A 25056-nucleotide genomic window follows, 5' to 3' on the forward strand; every position below is an offset into this window, starting at 1 on the left:
GCAGGCTCAGTGTATATTTAAAGAGAAACACGTGTTTAAATTAAATGTATTTAAAGGAAAAATGCACTTACTATAGATGTCTGAATAATCATCTCCTGTCAGTAGGAAGTGGCATGCTAATGGCCCTGTCCTAGCAGAGATGTGTGAATGACAATACCTTTTGATGTGTAAGTTCCTTAGAGAAAGATGTTACTCACGGGGATCTCCTTATCCCATATGTAAAGTAGTTCTGGGCTTGGAACCTGTTTCATGTAACTGATTTAATTGATATACGAACCCTGAATGGCAGATGCAGGAAGAAAGACTGATTGTTGTGTTGCAGCCTTTCCTGTTGTAATCCCAAACACTAGGTTTGCCTGGAGATGTGAATGAGACAGAAACATTTGTATTTTGAAGCTATGTGATAAATTTATCGATAGTGAATGTTGATCTGATACCAAACGTTGTCTGTGTCACAGGAAGGAGGATATTGTTTTATTGCACTTATCACCTTTTGAAATGTAATTTATTTATTGGTATTTGTAAGATATCCTGATTGGATAGAAAGGGCTCAGGGAGGACATGACCCCCTGTTGTACTGTGTGGAAAATTGACATAAAAAGGAGGCCTGCGTGCATCCAGAGTGTATTGTACCATCTTCATTCTGCTGGAACATCTTGCTGTATGCTGTTGCCCCTAGCAATAGGGAAGAGTCTTTTTTAAGACTATTATTGAGCAAATAAACATCATCTGCCTCAAGAAGATTGCTTCATATTGTGACCTACAGGGTTATGCCAAACATAGCCCCGTCCTCGCGCTGTCCAGGCAAGCACCTAACGTCTCCAAGTTCCGCCTTCCGCCAGCTACCGGTAGAGGCCTAGCAAGTGGCTAGTGGGGATTCGTCAACACCACACAGGTGTGATAAGGCAGTGTGTCGGCACATACAGAGCAGAACCGTGGTTCCAAACTCCACGGCAGGTTAGGAGTTTGGTGGTGGCAGCATAAACCCACCCACAGCGCAGTGGGTGGAGTCCAGTAACAGGCAGTTACTGATGGTAAGCGGGAATCCCCTATGTGGTCAGGTCCCGTGTGACCTAACCTTCCATTCTGTGCACTAGGGACGGAACGTGAACGAAAGGCGTCCGGTCACAGAAATTGTTGGCATAGCGGTGGGATCATCCCAGGCGGCTTTTCGGTCACCCGATTGGAGAAGCCGAGTTACTCAGGAGAGGAGTAACTGCAGCGCAGGAGAACGCACAAGATGATGGACTTCAGTGGAACATCTAAGGGCGATCTGGAGATCGTGTGCCAGGAGAAGGGTGTGGATATCCCTTTCAACGCGTCCAGAAGCGTCATGAAGGCGGCGCTCATGAGCTTGGAGGAGTCCCATAGGGCGGAGGTGGAAAGCACTGATGGCGTCAGCATCGCAGAGGACGGCCAACCAGTGGACCTTCGTACGGAACCAGTGAGACCCACAAGCCCCACCCCTTCTAGCAGCAGCCATGTTTCCCAGCCATCCCTAGCAGGGCCAGGATTCCAACATCCCAGGGGGGGCGGCCCGGATACCCTAGCAGATCGGCTAGCGGAATTGGGGGAAAGGGAACGGAGCAAGAGCGCATGCTTGTCATTCGGATGTGGCATGCGGAGCGGGCATCACAAGCCATGGTACCCCGGGAGCCGCTGTCAGCTGTTGTGCACAGATCGGGACGCATTCAGTTTGCCAAGTTTGCAGACAGTGATGGGAACATTGATGGACATTTACAAGTTTTTGAAAGGACTTGTAAACTACACGATTTACCCAAGTCAGAGTAGGTGAGACACCTTGTGCCCACTCTGCATGGAGGGGCCTTGGAGGCCTATCGAGGAGTGGCCACGGAGGACTGTGGGGACTACGACGAAGTCTCACAGGCCCTCCTCCAGCGATTCTTCATCACTCCAGAGTCTTACAGGAAGAAGTTCAGAGACTTGCCCAAGAATCCTAGCAGCACCCATGAGCAGTTCGCCACCCAGCTGTGGCAGTACATGGTGAAGTGGGTAAAGGATTCTGAAGCCACTACATGGGAGGCACTGATCGACCTGATCTGCAGGGAGCAGTTCTACAGCAGGTGTGCCCCAGAAGTGAAGGAGTGGGTGCTAGACCGGGAGCCACCCAGCTTAAAGATGGCTGCCCAGTTAGCAGACAAGTATGTGGCAATTCGGCCACAGGGGCAGAAGCGCCCCGCCAGCAGCCAGCTCCAAAAGACTGTACCATCAGGGGGACACCCCTCTTCAGCTCATCGCCCCCCAAAGCAAGCATCTTCCAACCCGGGTGCTCTTGGCCAGCAACTGCACCACAGCGTCCCTGCAACTGATCAGAGATCATCGATGCCACAACTGGAGAAGAAGTGCTATGGCTGTGGGAAAATCGGACATCTGAGGATGAACTGTCCTGCATCCCAAGCACCCCAGACTCGTTCCCCAAATCCGAGTGCTGGAGCCCGGCTTGCTTTTTTGATGAGTGGAGATGAGCCTACAGAGACTGTTCCCCCTCCAGTCAGTCCGATGGAGTGTGGCGAGAGACAGGTGCACTCTGCGGAGAGGGTCACCTGCATGGCCAAACAGCCCCTACATAATATGTGGAGGCACCTGCAGCCGGTCCACATGGGATCCCTGCAGGGGGAAGGCCTAAGAGACTCTGGGGCCTCAATCACTGTGGTGAGCCCCCACCTTATAGATCCTGCTGCAGTATTGCAGGGTCGCACTGCCAAGGTCACCCTGGCAGATGGAATGGAGAAAGCGGTTCCCATGGCAAGAGTCTACCTGGACTAAGGAGCTGGACCAGAGTTGCGAGAAGTTGCCGTCATGGATGGTCTCCCAACTGATGTGGTCCTAGGAAATTATCTGTTCCACAACCACCGTTGACATCAGCTACTCCAGCACAGCCCAGCCCTGAGAAAAAGACTACAGCTGCTAGACAACTGCCAGCACAGCCAACCCCACAGCATCAAACACCGCCCAGAGGAAAAGATTACAGCGGCTAGATCGGCACATCGACCCCCGCATGACTTTTGCCTCTGGTATGCCTACGTGCCCCCATAGCAACGCAGAGGATGTCGGTTCCAGCTCGTTTGATCCTGTGGGGGGTGCCCAATGATGCTCCTGACCCCAAGTGGTTTGCCAACTCCAGCGGTGAGTATGAGAAACCACACTGACTTTTCCATGACTGACCCCTACCAGACTGACCCTAGTAGTCCCCACCCTAGATCCCCCTGTATTGTGTCCCAATTTAGGAGAGATTGAGGGCCGCAGGCAGGAGTTTAGGGAGGCTCAACTCTCTGACCCATCCCTGAAAGGCATGAGGCGCCACTCTGGCAGCTGCCTTGACAGGGTTGGGGCAGGAAGTTTGACCTGGCGGGAAGGGTTAAGGTACAGGGTAGACAGGAAAGTGGGAGGGGATAGACCAGATAGGGAATGTGTCCGACTGGTCCCCCCAGGGCACTTTCCTGCGCAACCGGTGTCGGTTGCCAGTGAAAACCCCTTTGGACAGCCACTCAGAGATAGACTGTACCTTGAAGTGCCTGACACAGAGCTTACCCGGGTCTGGAATGTCGGATGACGCCCAGTCCAACTGTAAGGCTGGTGCCATAAGTTGGCAGGCTGGGGCACTCCAGCGGTTGTGTTGTCTCTGGGCCTCTGCCCATAGGAGAACCCTTGCAGCAAGTTGCTGTGGACATAGCAGGTCCCTTGCCTGTGCTCAGTAGATCGGGGAAGACACGCAGCCTCCCTGTAGTGGATGCCACACAGGATCCAGAGGCTGGTGGTCTGGCCGCCATCACTGTGGCACAGGTAGCGGATGAGGAGGAAGGAGTAGGCCTAGGTGACAGGTTAGGTTTCCCAAGTCATAGGTCGACGGAGGAGGATTGGAGGGCAGGTCTGACAGTTAGGGCAGGACAAGTTGCCAGATAGGTATGACGGAGGTGGAGTGCCTGGGGCACCCATGTGGGAGGAGACAGGGGGTAGGCTCAAACCAGAGGGGGTGGAGGCAACCAGAGGCTGTCCCCGACCCACATCACACCAGACAGGTACTGACCTTAGAACCTGTAAGGCCCCTACGGACACGTTGTCATTGACTTTAGTCTTGTAGTGAACCCCCTTTACAGAGATGGCTAGGAAGGGCATTCCCAAGTCAGTGGACTTTGCACCCGCTTGCGAGTTGGCATTCCAGTCATTGAAGGAGGCTCTGGTACCCGCTCCAGTGCTGATGGCGCACATTCTTGACCAGGACTGTGTGTTTTACGAACTACTGCGCCACTGCACGGACTGGGAGCAGTACTGAGCCAGGAGGAGCCATCATGGGCAGGAGCACCCTGTGGCCTGTTTGAGCAGAATACTGCTATTGTGGGAGGTGGGGTATGCCACAATTGGGACACCTTGGGTGGCACTTGTGTGTAACTGGCCCCCCACCGTGGTGACTTACCACCCACCCTCTTAGGTGGCTGCAACCTACCTTGGGGAAATTGGACAGACTTTTGTGGTGGAGCCTTGAACTTGGACTTCAGGTGGACTATTTGAACATTGTGCACCCCACACGAAGAGAGGCCCCCTACACTATTTGGATGAACTGTCTAGGACGGAGCCTACACCCCCTAGGTAGCGTCCCCTTCAACACAAGGGACTGCGGGACCAGGAGCCATATCGTTGGGACATGACCTCGCTGGTTTCCCGCTTGAATTGGGGGGGGGGAGTGTGACCGGAGAGACTAACCAGGCCACACGTGTAATGGCGGCCATGGCACTGAAGGGGTTAACCCCTAGTGCCCGGCGCCATTCTGGGGACAATGGGCGCTCTAGCGCCAATTTGTAAATGTATAGGGGCGCTAGGCGCCAGGTGGTTTTAGAAATGTTTACAAATGTAACTATATATATTGTGCTATGAGGCACTACAGTGCCTGGGTATGTGGAGCCTGTGCAGGGCGCAGGCTCAGTGTATTTTTAAAGAGAAAACACATGTTTAAATGAAATGTATTCTAAAGGGAAAATGCACTTACTGTAGATGTCTGAATAAATCATCTCCTGTCAGTAGGAAGTGGCATGCTAATGGCCCTGTCCTAGCAGAGAGGTGTGAATGACAATACCTTTTGATGTGTAAGTTCCTTAGAGAAAAGATGTTACTCACGGGGATCTCCTTATCCCAATATGTAAAGTAGTTCTGGGCTTGGAACCTGTTTCATGTAACTGATTTAATTGATATACGAACCCTGAATGGCAGATGCAGGAAGGAAGACTGATTGTTGTGTTGCAGCCTTTCCTGTTGTAATCCCAAACACTAAGGTTTGCCTGGAGATGTGAATGAGACAGAAACATTTGTATTTTGAAGCTATGTGATAAATTTATCGATAGTGAATGTTAATCTGATATCAAACGTTGTCTGTGTCACAGGAAGGAGGATATTGTTTTATTGCACTTATCTCCTTTTGAAATGTAATTTATTTATTGGTATTTATAAGATATCCTGATTGGATAGAAAGGGCTCAGGGAGGACATGACCCCCTGTTGTACTGTGTGGAAAAATTGACATAAAAAGGAGGCCTGCGTGCATCCAGAGTGTATTGTACCATCTTCATTCTGCTGGAACATCTTGCTGTATGCTGTTGCCCTCCTAGCAATAGGGAAGAGTCTTTTTTAAGACTATTATTGAGCAAATAAACATCATCTGTCTCAAGAAGATTGCTTCATCTTGTGACCTACAGGGTTATGCCACAACATAGCCCCATCCTCCGGTCTGTCCGGGGAAGCACCTAACGTCTCGAAGTTCTGCCTTCCGCCAGCTACCGGTAGAGGCCTAGCTAGTGGCTAGTGGGGATTCGTCAACACCACACAGGTGTGGTAAGGCAGTGTGTCGGCACATACAGAGCAGAACCGTGGTTCCAAACTCCACGGCAGGTTAGGAGTTTGGTGGTGGCAGCATAAACCTGCCCACAGCGCAGTGGGTGGAGTCAGTAACAGGCGGTTACTGACGGTAAGCGGGAATCCCCTATGTGGTCAGGTCCCGTGTGACCTAACCTTCCATTCTGTGCACTAGGGATGGAATGTGAACGAAAGGCGTCCGGTCACAGGGATAAATCGCTGATTCCAAGAAATGTTGGGATATTCTGGATAGGAAATGTTCATCTGAACTAGAGACTCAAGAACATTTTCTCTTGGGGGCAAGTTTGGGGAGATTAAGCTCATGCAAGGCATTTATTTATTTATTTATTACCAGTTATTTATATAGCGCACACATATTCCGCAGCGCTTTCCAGTGAATATTCGCCCATTCACATCAGTCCCTGCCCCAGTGGAGTTTACAATCTATGTTCCCTACCACATGTACATGCACACACATTCACGTTTAGGTTATTTTTTTTTTTTTTTTTGGGATCCTTTTAACCTACCAGTATATTTTGGGATTGTGGGAGGAAACCGGAGTACCCGGAGGAAACCCACGCAAGTACGGGGAGAATATACAAACTCCACACAGTTAGGGCCATGGTGGGAATCAAACCCATGACCTCAGTGCTGTGAGGCAGTAATGCTAACCATTACACCATCCGTACTGCCCATAAAATTGCTTTTAAGAACATGGTGTTTTGATAAACATTCAATCCAACTTGATTTAATGAAGTGTCTGAAAGGTGCTATTGGGCTGATGCGGGGCCAAACATACATCCATTTTGCAGATTTATCTTGTGCTTTCTGTGCAAGGCAATGTAGCTGAGTGTATGTATTTACAGGTCATTCTGAGTGGTTTACATCTCAATGGCATCTCCAGTTGTGACTGTATGGTCTTACATGATTGACAATCAGTGGCAAATTTCCCATTAAGTACGTGCCTAGGGGCGGCACTTGTTTGGGAGCGCCACTTGGATGCTTGTGTTGGTCAGCCCAAAAAGAACCAGTAACTGCAAAATATTTCCACTGTACTGCCCCATATGCCACCTTTAATGCAGTGTAAACGGGTAGGACATGCACATACCGCCCCTGTAAGCTCTCCTACTTAGTAAATATGTACACATAATTAAAATAATTATATTACTCGATTAATTTGGCTAAAATCAAAGAAAGGCTTATAATTGATTAATAAAAATAATAAAATTAGGCAGGTGGGGGGTGGCTGTTACTGTTGTGCCTAGGGGCACCCCTGTCCCTAGTCCCTAAATCCGCCCTTGATGACAATGGATGCTGTTGCATATACACTGTTTAGCAATGGTGTTTCAAGGGCATTTTGATGGAAATGCAGGCTACAGTGAGTTGTGCAATATGCAGAGGCCCATCTGATTTCATAAATATCTCTTGCTCTTTATGGCTGTGCCAGTATGCACTGTTAATGTACTAAAAATCACATGCTGGGACGGGGAAATGTAAAGAAGGGAAAGGACTGCAAAAACAATAATTTCCTTTCAATGTCTGGAGCCTGTTTTTTTCCTGGAAATTTTCTTTAAATATTATTTGCTAAATAGGCCACTTTATAGCCCATCCTAGCTAAAAATGACTTATACCACTTTCACATTGCAGTCACGGGTCGCACCGGGAATTACACACGGGTCCTTCCTGGGTTTGACCCACCATGAGACCCCTTTCAGACTGGCAATGAGACCCAGCAATATGTCGGGACGGGGTTTCCATCGAGGGCGGGAGTAGAGGATGTGCCGGCGTCATCAAGGGTGGGTGCGGAGGCAGTGCCTGGAGATCAGATCATCTCTACGCTGCCTCCTCCACACTGTGAATGGGTCCTGGATCGCATCGATCCGGGTTACCCGTTCACATTGCACCTGACCCTGTAATAACCCGGGAATAACCATGCTTTATTCCTGGGTTGAAATACCGGGTCAGGCGACCCGGGAATTCAGGACTTACCCCTTTCACACTGCACATCGACCGGCATCAACATGGCAATGTAGGCAACCCGGGAATTCAGGACATACCCCTTTTACACCGCACATCGACCAGCGTCGACCCGCCAATTTACCTGGTAATTTGGGAAAGGGGTCTGAGATGCCAAAAACTTAGTGAAATTGAGTTCTTGTAGTTTATTTCTGTAAACAATAGACCCTACTTCTTCCCCTTTTCCACTAAAAACCAAGTTTCGACCCATTTAAATGAACACTGTTTCAACCTGTGTCACAACCGTTTCACAGTGGCTTGAAAACCCATTCACACCACAGGCTGTTCCTGTTTTGTGGCGGGTCTTCCCTCTGCCAGTGTTTGGAGATGACATCATCTCCAAGCACCAGTGATCCGTCTCTCCATAGCACTAATTAGGGGTCCACATGCTGGATGGGAGATTTTGAAACAAAAACAAAAAAACAAAAACGCCTGTCAACCTTGTCATGTGTCGACAATATTCATATTGACTTGTCAACCCTCTCGACCTTGTGCATTTCGACCATTTGGTGATGACCTAGACAATGTTGACCTTCTGACTGTTGAGTCTTTGATCCATAACTGGTCAGATGACCCATGTCACATGTTTACACTGCAGCCTTACAGGGTCCTCCCTGGATCCATCCATGGTAGCTACCGAGTCAGATTCCTGGGTCACTGGACCGAGTTATTTTTTCTAGGACCCTTTTCCACTAAGCACAACCCAGGTTATTGTGGCAGTGGAAAAGGGGTATAAGTAAATTTTTTCCACCTCCTTTTTCTCCCTCATTACTTTGAAGTGCATCAGTATACAGTCTCAAATATTATAATCCCAGAAAATGGATGAAATACTGTACAGAAAACATGCTCAATTAGTGAGTGTTGAGAAATAATAGATCTGAGACACTGGATGGTAATTAGTGGTTACAATAAATAAACACATATATTTATGTAACGTATTTGGTGTAGAGGTAAAACATAAGAAGGGTCTATTGTTCTTACTCCGTCACTTTGCAATGTGGAAATATCCAGGATATAATATATTAACTGAAATTCCCAGAAGAACAACAAAAACAATTCCTAGCGCAGAAAGCTTAACTAATGTTTTGCAATAAACTCATAAGTAAATGGCCCTGTACCAGTAAAAACAAACGATCTGCTTATATGTACCAGTGAACAATTAGAAGCATTAAATTGTGGAATTTTTTCTTCCTTCAATATGATTTTTGGAGTGGAAAAGGTCTCAAAGAAAACAAAACATATAGGGAGACCATGGTGTAGTATTTAAAACGTATACATTGATTGATCTTTAAAAACAAAAAACAAAGACAAAGAGTCTCCTCTAGATATGCCAATCTGAGAATCGCCACCCGTGACACCTTTCTGGTTACCTCAGCGCATGTGGTAAATCAACATGGTCACTGCAATCAGCAGAAGTACCCTTCGCTGCACCAGCCAGGCTAAGCAAATTTTGAGGGATCACGCTCAGGGTGAGCTTCTGCTCTCATCCGCACACACAATTATTATATTAATACTTAAAAAGTATATCAGTAACAAGGGCCACTCTGGGCCTTGAGTTGAAAACACCGAAACCAGAACTAAAAATTATAGAATTTATTTTCAAGAAAATCTTCAAAGCTTATAGTTACAAAAAAGGTTACAAGACTATAATAGTTTAAGTAGTCACACAAGTAATTAAAATTTCAAGAAATAAAAATAGGGAGAAAACACAACGCTCAAGTCATCTGCAGTACAGAATGCTCTAGTAGTGAGGCTGCTTCAGGTTTCTGTTGTCATTATAGGACCAAGTTGCTTCCTTGACCCACCTCTAAGATAATGAACAATTTGCAGAGCAAATTTCCCATATTTAAACCTACTGCAATTCACACGAAGACCCACCCCCTTGGGATTCATTTTTAACCCTTCCAAACCCAGATTTGATTGAATCTCAGCTTACTCTTTGGGTTTCTGATCCATTCTAGCAGGGGTGTATTCCCTTATCTTTAATTGCTTGTTTGAAGTTGGGGAACTTGGACTGCGTAAACAAGCTCTTAGCAGTTTCAGGAAGAAAGTTTCACACCTTGATAGACATACTGTCTTCCCTGGATTGTACAACCATCAGACCCGCCCCAACACTTTTATTATGGCTTCATAGAGAATTCCAGGGCCATTAGCCTTTTGTATCTGGACTCCTGGTGTATATAAGGAAACACTAGCAAAGCAATTAGCTTTCCAACCATTTGACATGCAAAGACATTTAACTTGTACAATACATTGATACATCACTCAGAATAATACAAATTTTAATCATGGCAATTCCGATATAAAATTGCGTGTCTCTTACAAAGAGAAATTTATAAAATGCTTATCTGGCGAAAAGTTGTGCCTGAAAAGTCATCAGCTTTATGTAGAAGGAATAGGGTGACGCATTTCATCCTGACACATGAAAAGGGTAATCCAGACTAACTCAAAAGTATACACATTATGTCCTACCCCCCTCCCCATCCATCTCACCAACTCTGACAAAGAGGGGAGAGTGGATTGGGGACAAAGTTATGTCACCAATCCAGTCTCCCCCTCTTCGTCCTGCCCCCTTGACCACATCCCCTCTCTCCTCATCCACTACCCCTCTCTTTCTGCCTAGTTCCATCTTGTCCACCTCCTCAATCCCTCTCTCATCAGGCATTGCCCCATCTGCATTCAAGCATGCCTTCGTCTTCCCATTCTTAAAAAAGACTACTCGAGCATAAACACTACCTCCATCTACCGACCCATATCTCTCCTCTTCTTTGCAACCAAACTCTTTGAGCACATTGCCTACAACCACCTTACTGCCTTTCTTTTTTCCCACTCCCTGCTTGACCCATGCCAGTCTGGCTTCCATCCTCTCCACTCCACTGAAACCGCCTCCACAAAAGTCAACATTGATCCTCTTGCTGCCAAATCCAAGGTCCACTACTCTCTGCTCATTCTCCTTGACCTCTCTGCTACTATTGACACTGCTGACACACTCTCTTCCAGTAAATCTTTCACTCATTTGGTCTATGTGACATTGCCCTCTCCTGGCTGTCCTCCTAAAGTACCTATCTGACTGTACCTTCTCTGTCTCCTCTCACTACTCCATTCCCCCTCCCCTCACTGCCACTAACAGTTGTTGACCCCTAATGTTCTGTTCTGCGACCTCTACTATTATCCCTCTATAGGTGAGCTCAAGGTGAGCTCATCAGCTCTTTTGACCTCCAGTGTCAGCTGATGATACTCATAACTACCTTTTCTAGCCTGATCTCTCCACCTCTCTCCGCGCTCATATCTCCAAATGCTTCTTTCCTATCTCTTCCTGGATTTACCAGTGTTTTCCTAAAATAAATATATCTAAGACTGAGCTGATCATCTCCATACTTCTGGAATTCTCTCCCTTTATTTGTCAGACTATCCACCTCTCTACAAAATTACAAACGGGAACTCAAGACCCACATAAAACCCAGCCATCTTTCATCCTCACCCTTTGTTCCATGCTCACTGTCTACCCCACCTGTGTCATCCCTGTTTGTCTGTCCCTCCCATTTAGAATGTAACTCACGGACTTCTGGTATTATGAAATTTGTATATAAATCCAATATTAATCAATCAATCAATCAATCAATCAAATAATCTCAAAACAAATGTCTTATATGTTAAAAATAGAGTGCTAAAAATAAGTAATATGCACCAATTATATAGTTATAGAGCCCTCATTTTAGCTCTAATTTCATGATAAAGTGAAAGGAAGTTCTTAAAAGGTGGCATAAAGTCCATATTTATAATTGTAATAATTTTGCCAGCTAATAAATATATGGAGAAAATGATGAACTGAGAAACTTATTCCAGTATACCATCATTTGATTTTCCTGGAGAGCACGGTTGTTTAATCACTGTCCTGCTGTACAGATAATAATAGACGGTGACTTTGAATCCTACTGTCTTCCAACGTTCATTTCACAAATACTAATCAACATATTGCTTATGAGTAGAGGCGGATTTTACCTATCGGCTGCAAGAATGCAACGCCCCAGGTAAAATCCAACAACACATCTCAGTGTCCGTGAAACCAGATGCAGCCCGTGACTGCACTGGGTTCACTGTGATTGGCAGTGACTTCCTATTGGAAGTCCTACCTGCCAGTCACAGACACACAAGGCAGTACTATTAGGAGGTGTTTCCTCCCTCCGGGACTGCCAGTCTAGGCTGTGATAGGCAGAGAGCTGGCTTCCTGTAGCACTGGGGCAAATACATAATTATAATGGGCCCATCTTTAGCTAGCTGCTCAGACTAGCTCATTTGCAATTCAGGTCTAAAGCTGTAGGTGTTTCTTTCATTATTCACGCTCAGGGAAGGGCTGGCAACTTTTATCCTGGTGCGCAAGCACAAGAAAGAACCCCAGGTTATTCTACTAATGCTGGAAACACAAGTGAAGAGTGCTAGAAGCACAACATATAGAAAATCAGCTGGTAAGTGAATGTCTAAAAGAAGGTTTCCTCACACCTTCACCTATACAAATGAAACTAAATGGATTTTGAGGTCACTTAACCAGTGCTGATCTGAAACAGAACAGAGAGATGTTTCTCTCTGGTCTATTTATTAAGCCCTGGATGGAGATAAAGTGGGCGGAGGTAAAGTACCAGCCAATTAGCTCCTAACTGTCATTTTTCAAACCCAGCCCGTGACATGGCAGTTAGGAGCTGATTGGCTGGTACTTTATCTCCATCTGCTTTAGCTCCATCCAAGGAAATAGACCCCATAGTCCTTAAAAAAAAAAACCCATCTCCAATCCCGTGAGGTTGGGCACAGTTTATCCCTATACAGCATTCATATCCCATAATCCTTTGCTGTGCCTGTCTAATCAGAGCAATCCTTAGCTGTGTTTTCCAGTCTGCCATGGCAACCCATAGTATTATACAAACCCTGGCAGGAGCTGAAGTGAGTGGAGTCATGTCACTTCCGATGCATTGCCAGTGGCAATATATCCATACAGATTTGTCCTCTTAGTACAAAATAGAAAGTCTTCAGACTTTCTATTTTGTACTAAGAGGAAAAGTCTGTATGGAGGAGGCAGCAGCATAGATAACAATTTTAGTACAATTGTATTTAAGCCTTCTCAGCTGACCCACTGGAATGGCGTGGAACCTGTTAGGGTGGTGGGAGCTGTCAGCTTGTATATAGTCATGCAAGTCAGTCAGTTTTGAAAAATTCATAGTCTGCAGATTATTCTTCTGAATGAAAATGTAAACATCTAAAAAGTTACCCATTTTATTTTTTAATAAATAGTTTTAATAAAATGTTTTAATGGTATAAATTCAGTGACAGCAAATTTATCTCAATGTGTTCACTATTATCTACAGTTGTTAGTTATAAAAAATCAATCACATTTGAAAGAGACTAAGGACCTCTTAAAAAAAATGTATCCACCATTCAGTGGGAAGATGTCTTTTATTTGCAAAAAGGAGGGACCATGATGGGCAACAGGTTTGTACCAAGTACTGAAAACATGTTCATGGGCCAATTGCAAAATTATTTAATTTGGGATCAAAATCCCTTTGGAGCAACCGGGTGTCCTGGTCCACATAAATTGATGATGTCCTTTTTAACTGGAGAGGTGGGGCAGACCTCCTAGAATATTTTTATCAGTATCTTAATACAAATCTTTTAAATATTCTTTTTACCAGCAGTATTAAAATGGTTAACTTTTTAGATGTTTCCATTTTCATTAAGGAGAATAAAGTGCATACTATGAATTTTTCAAAACCAATTGACACATGCCTAGAAAATATACATGATGACAAATACCACCACCCTAACTGGCTGCACTGCATTCCAGGTGGTCAGCTGAAAAGGCTTAAATACAATTGTACTAAAATAGATATTTATGAAGAACAGGCCAAGGAAATGCAAGAGAAATATGTGGCATCAGACTGTGTGCCAGCTATGATTGAGAAAGTGGCAGAGGAGGTCAAACAGGTTCTAAGAGAAAACTTACTAAATTAGAAAGCATGAAAAACACTAAAAAGCATTGGGGAATTCTACAAATAGACCCAATTAATGGTCATTACCCACCGTCAAAGCCAAAATGCATTTCTAAAAAAGCTCCTAGCATAGGATCAAGTGTATTTTTAGAAGCTTCTTGCCTATGATGAAACCCATTTTGGCAATAAAATCAAAGGGTTTCTACAGTTGAGGGATGTGTATTGGGTGTAGGGGGTGAAAATGATGCTAGCTACAAAATTAGTGAAGTAGTAAACAATGAATGGAAATTCTGCCTGAAGGATTTTATAAAATATAATACTAAAAGTGTCATTTATGCTATAGAATGTGAATGTGGGTTGTTTTATAAAGTTATGACTTCCAGACCCCTGAAGGGAGTGAGAGAACGAACACCTGAGAAACATAAAGAGGGGTCTGGAAACTTATGCTTTGTGCTTCAATTTTAAGCAATACCACAATAGCTACACATCCGGAATAAAACTTTTTTTTTCCAGACTGCATTGTGTAAAGGAAAAAATAGTTAACACCTGCGCTGGAACAGTGAAGGCAGCAAACGAAAATCTTCCAGTGTTATCAAAACTGGAATAAATAAGGAACACAGAACAAAAATGTGATATTCAATCTGCGCCAAACAAATGAAGGGTAATAGATACTTATTTTCGAGAACGGTCCATGTACACTTTTCAAAGGTCACAATTTCTTGTTTCTTTAAATAGAACCGAAAGACAGTCTCCTCCAAATGGATACCATATACAAAAAGAGAACACACAGAGAAATCCAATGTGTAGTATAGTTTTTTGTTTTAAAAGTCTGGATAAAGGGGGATAAGAGAGGATCCGATGATACTCTTTAATTCCGTGAACTTCAAAGATTATAGGGTCACCCAAAATCGTGCACTGATCAATAGGAGTAGATGCTCACTATTGGGCTTACATGAAACAAAGTGTCCTACGCTTATAAAGGTATCTTTGCTTTATACGTCCCCAATTGACACCAAAGTGAACCTTATTCATACAACCAGAAGAAAATCACGCTTACACGTATGCTTACTTGTAGCGAGTGATGTAAGTTCATGTAGCGGTTTCTTTAATATTCCTCCCACACTATCGAGAATCTCCTCACAAATCCAAGCCTATGTCACTGAAGACGCAGCAGATCTTCGGCACCGAGGGGGGCCTTTGAAAAGTGTACATGGACCGTTCTCGAAAAGAAGTATCTATTACCCTTCCTTTGTTTGGCGCAGATTGAATATCACATTTTTGTTCTGCATTGTGTAAAGGGTCATTGGCGTCAGAGACATTTGGTAACTCAGTTTGCCAAGGCAGAGATGAAGAGTATTTTTGACTTTGACACATTGAAACCAGGAGAGGAGGGTAATCTTGATTTTGAAATAAATTGGATTCTATAAAAGATAATTAATGCACCCAGTATTGCAGCTCCAATTTGCACTTTACCACTACCACAACTTTTTGCACTATTTCGCACTTTTCTGCGCCAACTTGCACTTTTTTTTCTCTATGACCATTTTTGGAACTGTATTTATCTTGATGTTTTCTTGTTATTTATAATGAGGGGGGACGTCTATCCAGTTCAACGAGGACTTGGCCTCATCTCCATAATTGTTGATATGCTTCTGCCTCCAAGTTTACAGTTACCATCATAGGTTGCTACAACAAAGCCTTTGGGAGGTTGACAAGCATTTTCTTATTACACCTTCCACAGTTGTTATGGTGATTGGAATCGCAACTGCACCTATCAATGCAGACTTTCTATTTTATACGAAACGGCCAAGTCTGGGTTTATTGCCATGGCAACGCACTGAAAGTGACGTGACACCACATGCTGCAGCTCCTGTTGGTATGTGTATACAATATGGGTTGCCATGACAAAACTGGAAACACAGCTAAGGATTGCTCTGATAGACCAGGCACAGCAAAGAATCATGGTTCCTATAGTTGAATTATGTATAGGGATCTCCTGTGTCTGGGATTGGACATGGGCTTTCATTTAAGGGGATTCACGACTATGAGTAGCATTCACACTTTGGAATAACCTTGGTAAATATACCCAGCTAGGGGTTGAAATGTCTAGGTGCTTCATGGAGAAACCCGGTGGCAGTTGTGAAACAGGAGCCGGCATAGGGGGAGTGAAGCCTGGAAGAGTGAAGGATCTGGAACCAACACTGAGAAATTACATCTCACCCAAGCTCTTGCCCATTGACAGTTCCTTCCACAAGCCGGTAATTGTTAGCCTTTCAGCCTCCTGGGGATACCCGTTGCTGTGTTGAATGCCTGATTCGTTGTTATGTTTTAATAAATAATACAGCAATATATTTGCTTTTCTCTTCTATTTTTGGGCACATGATGATGAGCTTATGAGTAAACCACAGTAGAAGACATATCCATTCATTAAAGTGACGGTGAACATTATGCCAGTACTAAGAGAGGAACATCTCTATGTTCTGTCTCAGATTAGCACTGGTTGAGTGATTTCTAATCCATTTTGTTGCATTTGTTCTACTAATGCGCCAGCAACAGAAATATGGGCCTTGATGAAAACCGTGTAGATGGAATTTGTCTAATGTGGATGGGGTTGTGGGATGTAGTCAGGATCCCGGCAAGCAGGATGCAGGGCCTAATTCAGTAAGGATAGCAAATTCTGCTAATTAGCAGAATTTGCTACCCTTTTCCTAGCATACCGGGGGCCTCCCATCGCTGGGCAAGGCCGCCCAGCATGCTGACCGCCTCGCAATTTCTGCTTCATCGGTGAAATGTAGTGATGGCTCCTGCTGTGATCACACCCCCGACACCCCCCGTTTGGCCACCTCCACCCACAGTTCACACTGCACCGCCCCCGCAATGCTCCGTCTCCTCCCTGGAAATGGAATGTTGACCGCACCCCCCACCCCGTGACCGCCTCTGCCTGATTGACAGGCAGAGGCGATCGCATTTTCTGTGCCCCCCCCCCCTGCAGAAAGTACGGGCGCATGCGCCTGCAGGATGATTGTACAAATTCTGGTTGGATCACAATTTGTGATACAACCTGAATTAGCCCCACAATCCAGATTGTGGAATCCCCACAGTTGCAATGCAGTTGGATCCCGATGCGAGTATGAATATTTGTGTACACGTGATAAGGAATATAAGATCTATGTACTAAGCCTTGGAGAGTAATAAAGTGGACAGAGATAAAGTACCAGCCAATCAGCTCCTAACTGCTGTGTTACAGACTGCGGGGCAGAAGTATTAAGCCTGGAGAAGTGATAAAGCAGTGATACGTGGAAGGTGATAACGCACCAGCCAATCATTACAGGTTTGAAAAGTGACAGTTAGGAGCTGATTGGCTGGTGTGTTATCACCTTCCACTTATCACTGCTTTATCACTTCTTAAAGCTTAATACATCTGGCCCTGTTTTATCTCTCTCCAAAGCTTAGTACATAGACCCCTAAACTCCACTGGGGCAGGGATTGATGTGAATGGCCAAATATTCTCTATAAAATCCTGTGGAATATGTGTGCTTTATATAAATAGTTGTTAATAAATAATAAACCCATTCAGATATCACATGATATACAGTATATTACAATATTCATTTTATCTTGAAATGGAACTGCACGCGTTCCGACCAGTTTCCCATTTGCCGCAACAATGCCTGGCCTTGTTTTTGTAGGTATGAACAATACTTTGCAAATGACCTTTTACTGTTGATGTTTGGATGGTAACAATGTCCAGCTTTTTACCCCTTATGTATTCATGTTTAGTGAGTTTCACTTCCTTTGCCTCTACCATTCCCAAACAGGATAATGCAATATTTCCTGACTTCTCTTTTTTTTCATTGTGCAGGAACCTTTAATAAATATCTCTTTCCATTTGTATTCTGAGATAATAGTGACATTTCGACAATCTTTGATCTGCAAACGTTGCCTTTTGTCTTTTGTATTAAACAATGGTACTCATTATATAATGTGCACACATCATTGATTGTTTGAACGCTTTTGTATACATAGGTATACAGGTTTCTGAACCTGGTTTAACTTTTTTTTTCTGGGGGCCTCACTTACAGTACAGTTGACTATAAATCAGTTTGCGCAAAACAAAAATATGGATTGACTCTCCTATTATATGTGCAAAAAGTGTCCATATTTGGAGTTACACACAACTTGCATTTGCGGCCACTTGCATGTGTAGAGACAGATCGGGAGTATCAGTATAATAAGTACAGTAAGGTAGAGATAAGAAAGTTAAGAAAGTACAGATCAGTGTAGTGAGGATGCTCACGTGCAAGTAAAGCACCCCCCATAGCAATGCTTTCTGTTTGGGCGCATCTTTATATACACCTCCCAGGCTGTTGCGCATCCTCCAGGCTGGTGTAACAATATCAGTTGATGATGATGACTGCAGAACCAGCACATACTGTATCTTTACAGTGTGTAAAACATGTATTTTTTGTTATTGTAAATAAGAAAAAAAGGAATCTATTGTTCAACACATTTTTGAGTCCAACTTTAAATCAAGACCAGGTTACTTGCTGAATTTATAAACCGTGGTGTTTCCCAGCCCACGGAAATATAGTGTATACTCCTAAGCATCGTACTTGCACTGCAATATTGGCTGTAAGGTCTGAAGAGAGTTTTCGGGATTGTTTGTTTAACAACTGGGGTGAATGTTTGATATCATCTATGTATGCAAGGATCTTTCCGTTTCGGAATGTTCCATTTTTTATATCATATTTGACTTTAAAAATCCATTAACGTTATTTTGCTTTGCAACTTTTGGCCAATTGAGTCAATGTCATTTTTTTTCTTCTTCAGAAATTGCTGTATTCCTGTGTTGCCATGTCCCTAGTCTTAGCTGTCTTCTCTGGCATCTGACTGATCCCAACACCAGAGCTAGGATTCACAGACACGTTTAGTGACATTTGCTTGTTGAGAAGCATTTTGTGAATTGCAATCACTTGGTAGAGAATGATTTGATTCATAAAGTTGTTTTGCTCCTCTTGTCACACAAGAGTCTAATCCAATGGCTCCCAAACTGGGTCCTCAATGACCCCCGACAGCTAATGTTTTCTAGGTCACCTAGCAGGTGCACAGGTGGATTCAGTACTTACTGACACATTTTAAAATATCCACAGGAGGAGCTTATTATTGGAGTTCTGGAAAACATGAACTGTTGGGGGTCCGAGTTTGGGAAACACTGGTCTTATCGGAGACTGCTGGAGTCATAATTATTTGGGGGAAATGTATCTAACCTACTAAAGAGTAGAGAAGTGGACTAGTGGAGAAGTTGTTCATAGGAACCAATCAGCTTCTATCTAGCATTTATCAAGTACATTTTATAAAATGATAGGCAGAAACGCATTGGTTGCTATGGGCCACTTCTCCATTTTGTCCAGTCTTAATACAATCCCCTCTCCTTGTGAGGAAGACTCTTCATAATACATTGAACAATTTACTATCAGCTTGCCAGGTTGCAGGTTGCAGGATTTACTATTTGTTTGATTCACTGTATCCAGCTAAAACATCTTTTACTACTCCATCAGCGCTGGACAGAGAAGTGATCTCCAGTGTCCTGTGCTGGTTCCCCCACTAAACCCATGACGTCATGAGAGGGGATGGGCCAGCCAGCAGAGGTGTTTAAAGTAGCTGCCCAGATGCAGGACAATGACCCCAAACATACAGCCAATGTCATTAAGAATTATCTTCAGCATAAAGAAGAACAAGGAGTCCTAGAAGTAATGATATGGCCCCCACAGAGTCCAGATCTCAACATCATCAAGTCTGTCAGGGATTACATGAAGAGACAGAAGGATTTCAGCAAGCATACATCCACAGGAGATCTCTGGTTAGTTCTCGAAGTTGTCTGGAACAACCTCCCTGCTGATTTCCTTTAAAAACTGGGTGCAAATGTACCTAGAAGAATTGATGCTGTTTTGGTTAATTGATAGAAATAAACTATTAACACTTCTATTTTTGAAAGAATTCTTACGTTGCAGAATTTTTCCCACGCACGTCTAAAACTTTTGCACAGTACTGTATGTGTGTGTATGACTATGTGTGTGACAGTACGTATGTATGTATGTATGTGTATTGGTGTGTGAAAATTTGTATGAATGTGTGTGACTGTATTTATGTGTATGCTGCAGTGTCCCGTTGGGGGAAATGTAGGGAAGGAATGTTTTTCCCTACTATGAGCTTATGGCAGGAGGCAGCCTAGCCATGGGGAAGAAATGTACATGATATGATAGGGGGCATGACATGTGACCACATCCCCTTTTTACATACGTGTTGAAGGCTTGTGCACAAGAACCCAATCCCTGCATCTCAAATATTACGCTTTAGGGCTCCCCCAGTCTTAAGTGCCCTGGGTCCCCCAAAGCCTTATTCCAACTCTGTCTATAATGTTTGAGGGCAATAGGGAAAATAGGCAGTTACATGGGTGACTAGGATCAGCAATGATCTTATTAGCTTTTGCTAAGCTCCTCCAAGCAATAATGTCCTCCACCTTTGGCAGAGATTCACCAGTGGTTCTCTCCACCACTTTAACCACGTTTACTAAAGATCCACGGTCAGAGCACTTGGTATTCCTGTACTGTGGGACTCTCAATTAAACAGCAATACAGATTTACAAGAATAGGTCTCCATAAACCCATTGCCGGCAGTCTTCTTAAAAAGAAAATAAGTTGCTGATCTTTCCCAACTACACTTGAGATATGACAAGACCACGCTAAATTATCGGTAAAACTGATCTTCTAAAAACGTACATCTACTGACCATCTCTGCCTCCAAGACATTCTTTAGGAATGTGAAGCTGGCCACATAACTCTGGTGATTTTATCAGAAGAAATTCCCCCTCCCACACCAACGTGCATATAGATGAGTTGCTCTTTTTTATGCTACCAAGGAACTTCAGATTGAAACAACATCGAAGTATATTTATTACCAATCAGTATTCGCCATGTCATCTTTAATTATCCAGTGGAATCATTTGTAGATCTTTATGACACAGAGGAATGGGGAAAGTGTTATCACACTGGAAGCTTTATATAAACACCACTTCAATCTTTAGTAAATAGGTGCCAAGGAAATCAAGGTTATAGGAGGTAACCTAAGTACATAACACCCTCATTTGGCTGTTTCACAAGCCTTTAGATGATATTTTTTTTATTTTATCTTTACAAATTGTGGATATACAATATTAATGATGATTACATCAATTGGAAAGTATAAAAATACTCAAGATTCTCTTCATATAATCACCATATTTTAACTCATGTCTCACAAAAATATTTAATTAATATCCCCTTCAGACATACACCCCAGTACACACACAGCTTCATCCCGGATTTATCAACATGGGTGTAACCTGGGTTCCAACTCAGAGAACACCTTTCACACTACACAACAGACCATATTTTCTCGGGTAGACCCCTTTCACGCACAAGTTGTGACTGCCCTGCCATTTTCTGATCTCTGCTGCCACTGATGAGATCATCTCTAACAGCCTCAGGCAGTCATGCACAGCCAATCAACTTCTTTACTGAGCAAACCGGGTCTAAAAACCTGGGTCATGCCATTCAGACATAAACCAGGGCAAATCCCAGGAATGACCTTGGTCAATTGCAGGTTCACAGACCCAGAAATGTCAACCCAGGTCTCTTCCTTTCAGACATAAGCAGGATCCTGGTCATCTTGGCGTGCCCTGGCAAATTCTTGGGTTTTTGTCTTTGGCTGAAAGGAGTTTGTGAGACAAAGTAACAGTAGTATGTTAGAGAAAGAAGGCTGGGAACAGCTGCACTGTTGGGTAGTATATGTACTATCTATGTGGCAAGACATTACTTCAGTACTGTATTACATTCATTTTTTACTGTACATTTGTTTACATCTGTGGTTAGCTCAGAGCTAGCATTTGTATAGGGGATACAGGGGCAAATGCAGGATTTCTAGAAGGGGGTTTCCAAATGCAGTCTCCCACTCTGCGGAACATTGGAACAAGTGTGGGGTAGCAGTAGAAGAACCTAGTACCGACCTTGGACATTAATGTACACATTGGTCTATTTATACACTGGATGCTGTATGGAATACAGTATTAATATTTAACACTGTAGATAGTCTATAGTATAGGCTGTATCAAACATATTTAATATAAGTGGTCAAGAAAAGGTTAAATATCCCATAATAAATAAATACAAATAACATAATAGAACCAGTAGGAGACAGAACTGCACTTTCTACGCACATTCTCCCACCTCATGGTAAGGCACCCGGTTCTTCTTACTGGCAGCTACTCTCTGGTCCAGTGCACTGTTTGAGTGCTCAAATTCACACACACAGCAAACTTGGTAGGCATGAGCAGAAGCTCTACTCTGTCCCTTAAACTGGATGTTGTGTCGGCAGCTCTAGCAATTGTATTTATACTATTGCTATTGTCATAATTTGTTCTGCTTGCTCCAAGAGGAGAGGTGTTTTCGGAAACACCCCTGTAATCCCCCCCCCACCACACACACACACACACACACACACACACACACACACCACCCCACCCCACCCCAGCATTTGCCTATGGGATATACACTTAATAAATGTGATACAACAAGTATAAACCTTCCTAGTACATACAGCGCAAAAAGAGGAAAAAAAGGGGGATACGTTCCTGGTTAAATGTGCAGGATCATATGTCTCTGGCTGGATCCTGCACATTTAACCAGGAACGTATCCCCCTTTTTTTCCTCTTTTTGCGCTGTATGTACTAGGAAGGTTTATACTTGTTGTATCCGATTATAGTCTTTAAATGTGGTGACATTTATTTTTAAACCCTCAAGTACTCTAGCTGCATTGCGCCACTTGATACACTTTCCTACTTTTCTTTACCACTTAATAAATGTGGCCCACACAGACAGCAACAAAGGACATGCGGTTATCCAAAGCAAGAGGATAGTTCACACTTCCGAAGGCAAGGACTTGAAATAGATTCTAAGGTATTCAATTCTTTCAGTGCTATCTACTGTACCTTTGAAGATTCATTTTCTTTAGCAAGAAAATATATTTTAAAAATGGTGAATAATTCAACATATACTTAAATAAATTATACATTATAACAGGCCATACTAATACCAGTTTCCATTTAAAAATCCCCCCAAAAAATCATAATATAAATCCTATGCATAATGTTCTATAATTCCATTAAAATCAAGAGTCATTAAATCCGTTTTGTATTTTAATTCAGTGTTTCATGCTTCCTAAAAACAATTTACTGTGCAAGCTCACCCCTGTCCCCAGTTGTTTTCAATACCAAAATTAACTGGATTAGCGTTGTGAGCTAATATGGAGATCTTAAAAAAAAAACACCTTATATGTTTGTAATATGCTTAAAAACAAGGTTCAAATTCAAGTTCAAATACATGTGAAAACCTGGGATTTTGGAGTCAGTGGAAAAGGCTTATCATTTGTTCATTGTAGACCTTAGTGCTACTTTTTTTTTTTTTTTTAAAGTCTGCTCCTGATTGGACAGCTAATTGGATAGGTGGATCTATGAAGTAGTTGGGTTTGCTAAATCTCAACTCATTTGCTTAGGGATGATCTAGCAAGCTGCCCATCATGTATTCAAGGTTTTTTTTTTTTTATTGTATCCCATTAGACTACATTGGATTAAGCAAAAAAGATCAGTGAAGGTAGATGTAAGGTCCATTATACCACAGAAAAATTGGAATCTATTATTATTATTATTATTATTATTATTATTATTATTATTATTATTATTATTATTATTATTATGGTACAAATAATATATCAACTTGGTGTAAATATATGATTTCAAAAATATAAGGAATCAATATTCAAATTGTTTATTTTTTCATTACAAAGTGGGCTACATGTATTATATTTAATCCATAAAGTGGGCCACAAAACTTAAATAATTAAGAGGACATATTTTAGATTTTTAAAGAATTAAGGGGGATAGTACTGTCTTCATGTTATACTTGAAGATGATGGACTCTGCAGGAAAAAAGAAAATGCAGGTGCACACTCTAAGCACTAAGGAAACTGATAATCAAAACAATTATTATAAACCTTTATCACAAACACATCTCACTGCAATGAATATATACATAAACAATAAACTAAGCCAACGTTTCCAAATTCTGTTTCGTGTGGATTGACTGTCTATATGTGAACGGTTAGACATGAGCTCACAGCCTGTCCCCTGCTTGGCGAAGATATTATACATGCCCTGCAGTGAGCCAATTGAGAAGAAATCAGTGAAGAAACTATAATCCCATTGGCAAGTGACTTTTTATTTACAATTCCATACACCTGGATCTGGTGAGTCCAGGGATTTTAAATGTATGGAAAATGCATTATGTAATCAAAGGAAATCTATCATCACTCATCAAATTAGCTCTGATGGTGAACATTAGTATCAGAGGACCAATGGCAAAGATCTGACGGAGGTTACTATCTTGTTTGCTGGTGTTAATAAATATGAAGTTGTTTTAAGGTAAAGTAACGCTTTGCTCCACAATTACCATTTTCACACAGAACACACCTACATGACGTTGATGTGCATTTATAGAGGCTAGTCTACAAAAAGTACATGCATCAGCGGAGAAGGGCCATATGTGACCCTATGACTGGTTCTGCATCTACTTGGGCTTTTGTCTCCTATCCTATATCAATGATAAATCTAACTACCCCAACTTTTCACTCATGCCTATCCTCGATACTCCTAACTCTCAAGCCTCTACAGCCCACATCTCTACTCTCCGATCCCTCCATGTTTCCTCCTGTTTCCTCTTTAGAATGTAAGCACTCATGAGCAGGCCCTCTCTTCCATTTGATTTTTTCTATATAATTGTGCAGTTTGCGGTTGGTAATTATGTAAGTCTAGGCTGACTATACTATCCCTTTACACCGGAACACTAATTAATTACACAGGTTCTGTGGTTGGTTGACTACAAGCCTGCATTTCATCTGGTTTTAATCAGCTACAGAACCCGTGTTATCCATGAGTTTCATGGTTTAACCACTTGCACCAGATGTGACCACACCAGGCTGGGCTTTCCCTGACATGGTCGCATCTGATGCGGCCAGACAGAAAGCCCACTGTGCAGCAGCAGGAAGCAAAGCTTTCTGCAATTGCTGCTCTCAGAGAGAGCGCCGGTACCTCTGCTAACTGGTTCCCT

The sequence above is a fragment of the Pseudophryne corroboree genome, chromosome 10, assembly GCF_028390025.1.
Source record: "Pseudophryne corroboree isolate aPseCor3 chromosome 10, aPseCor3.hap2, whole genome shotgun sequence".
Lineage (NCBI taxonomy): Eukaryota > Metazoa > Chordata > Amphibia > Anura > Myobatrachidae > Pseudophryne > Pseudophryne corroboree.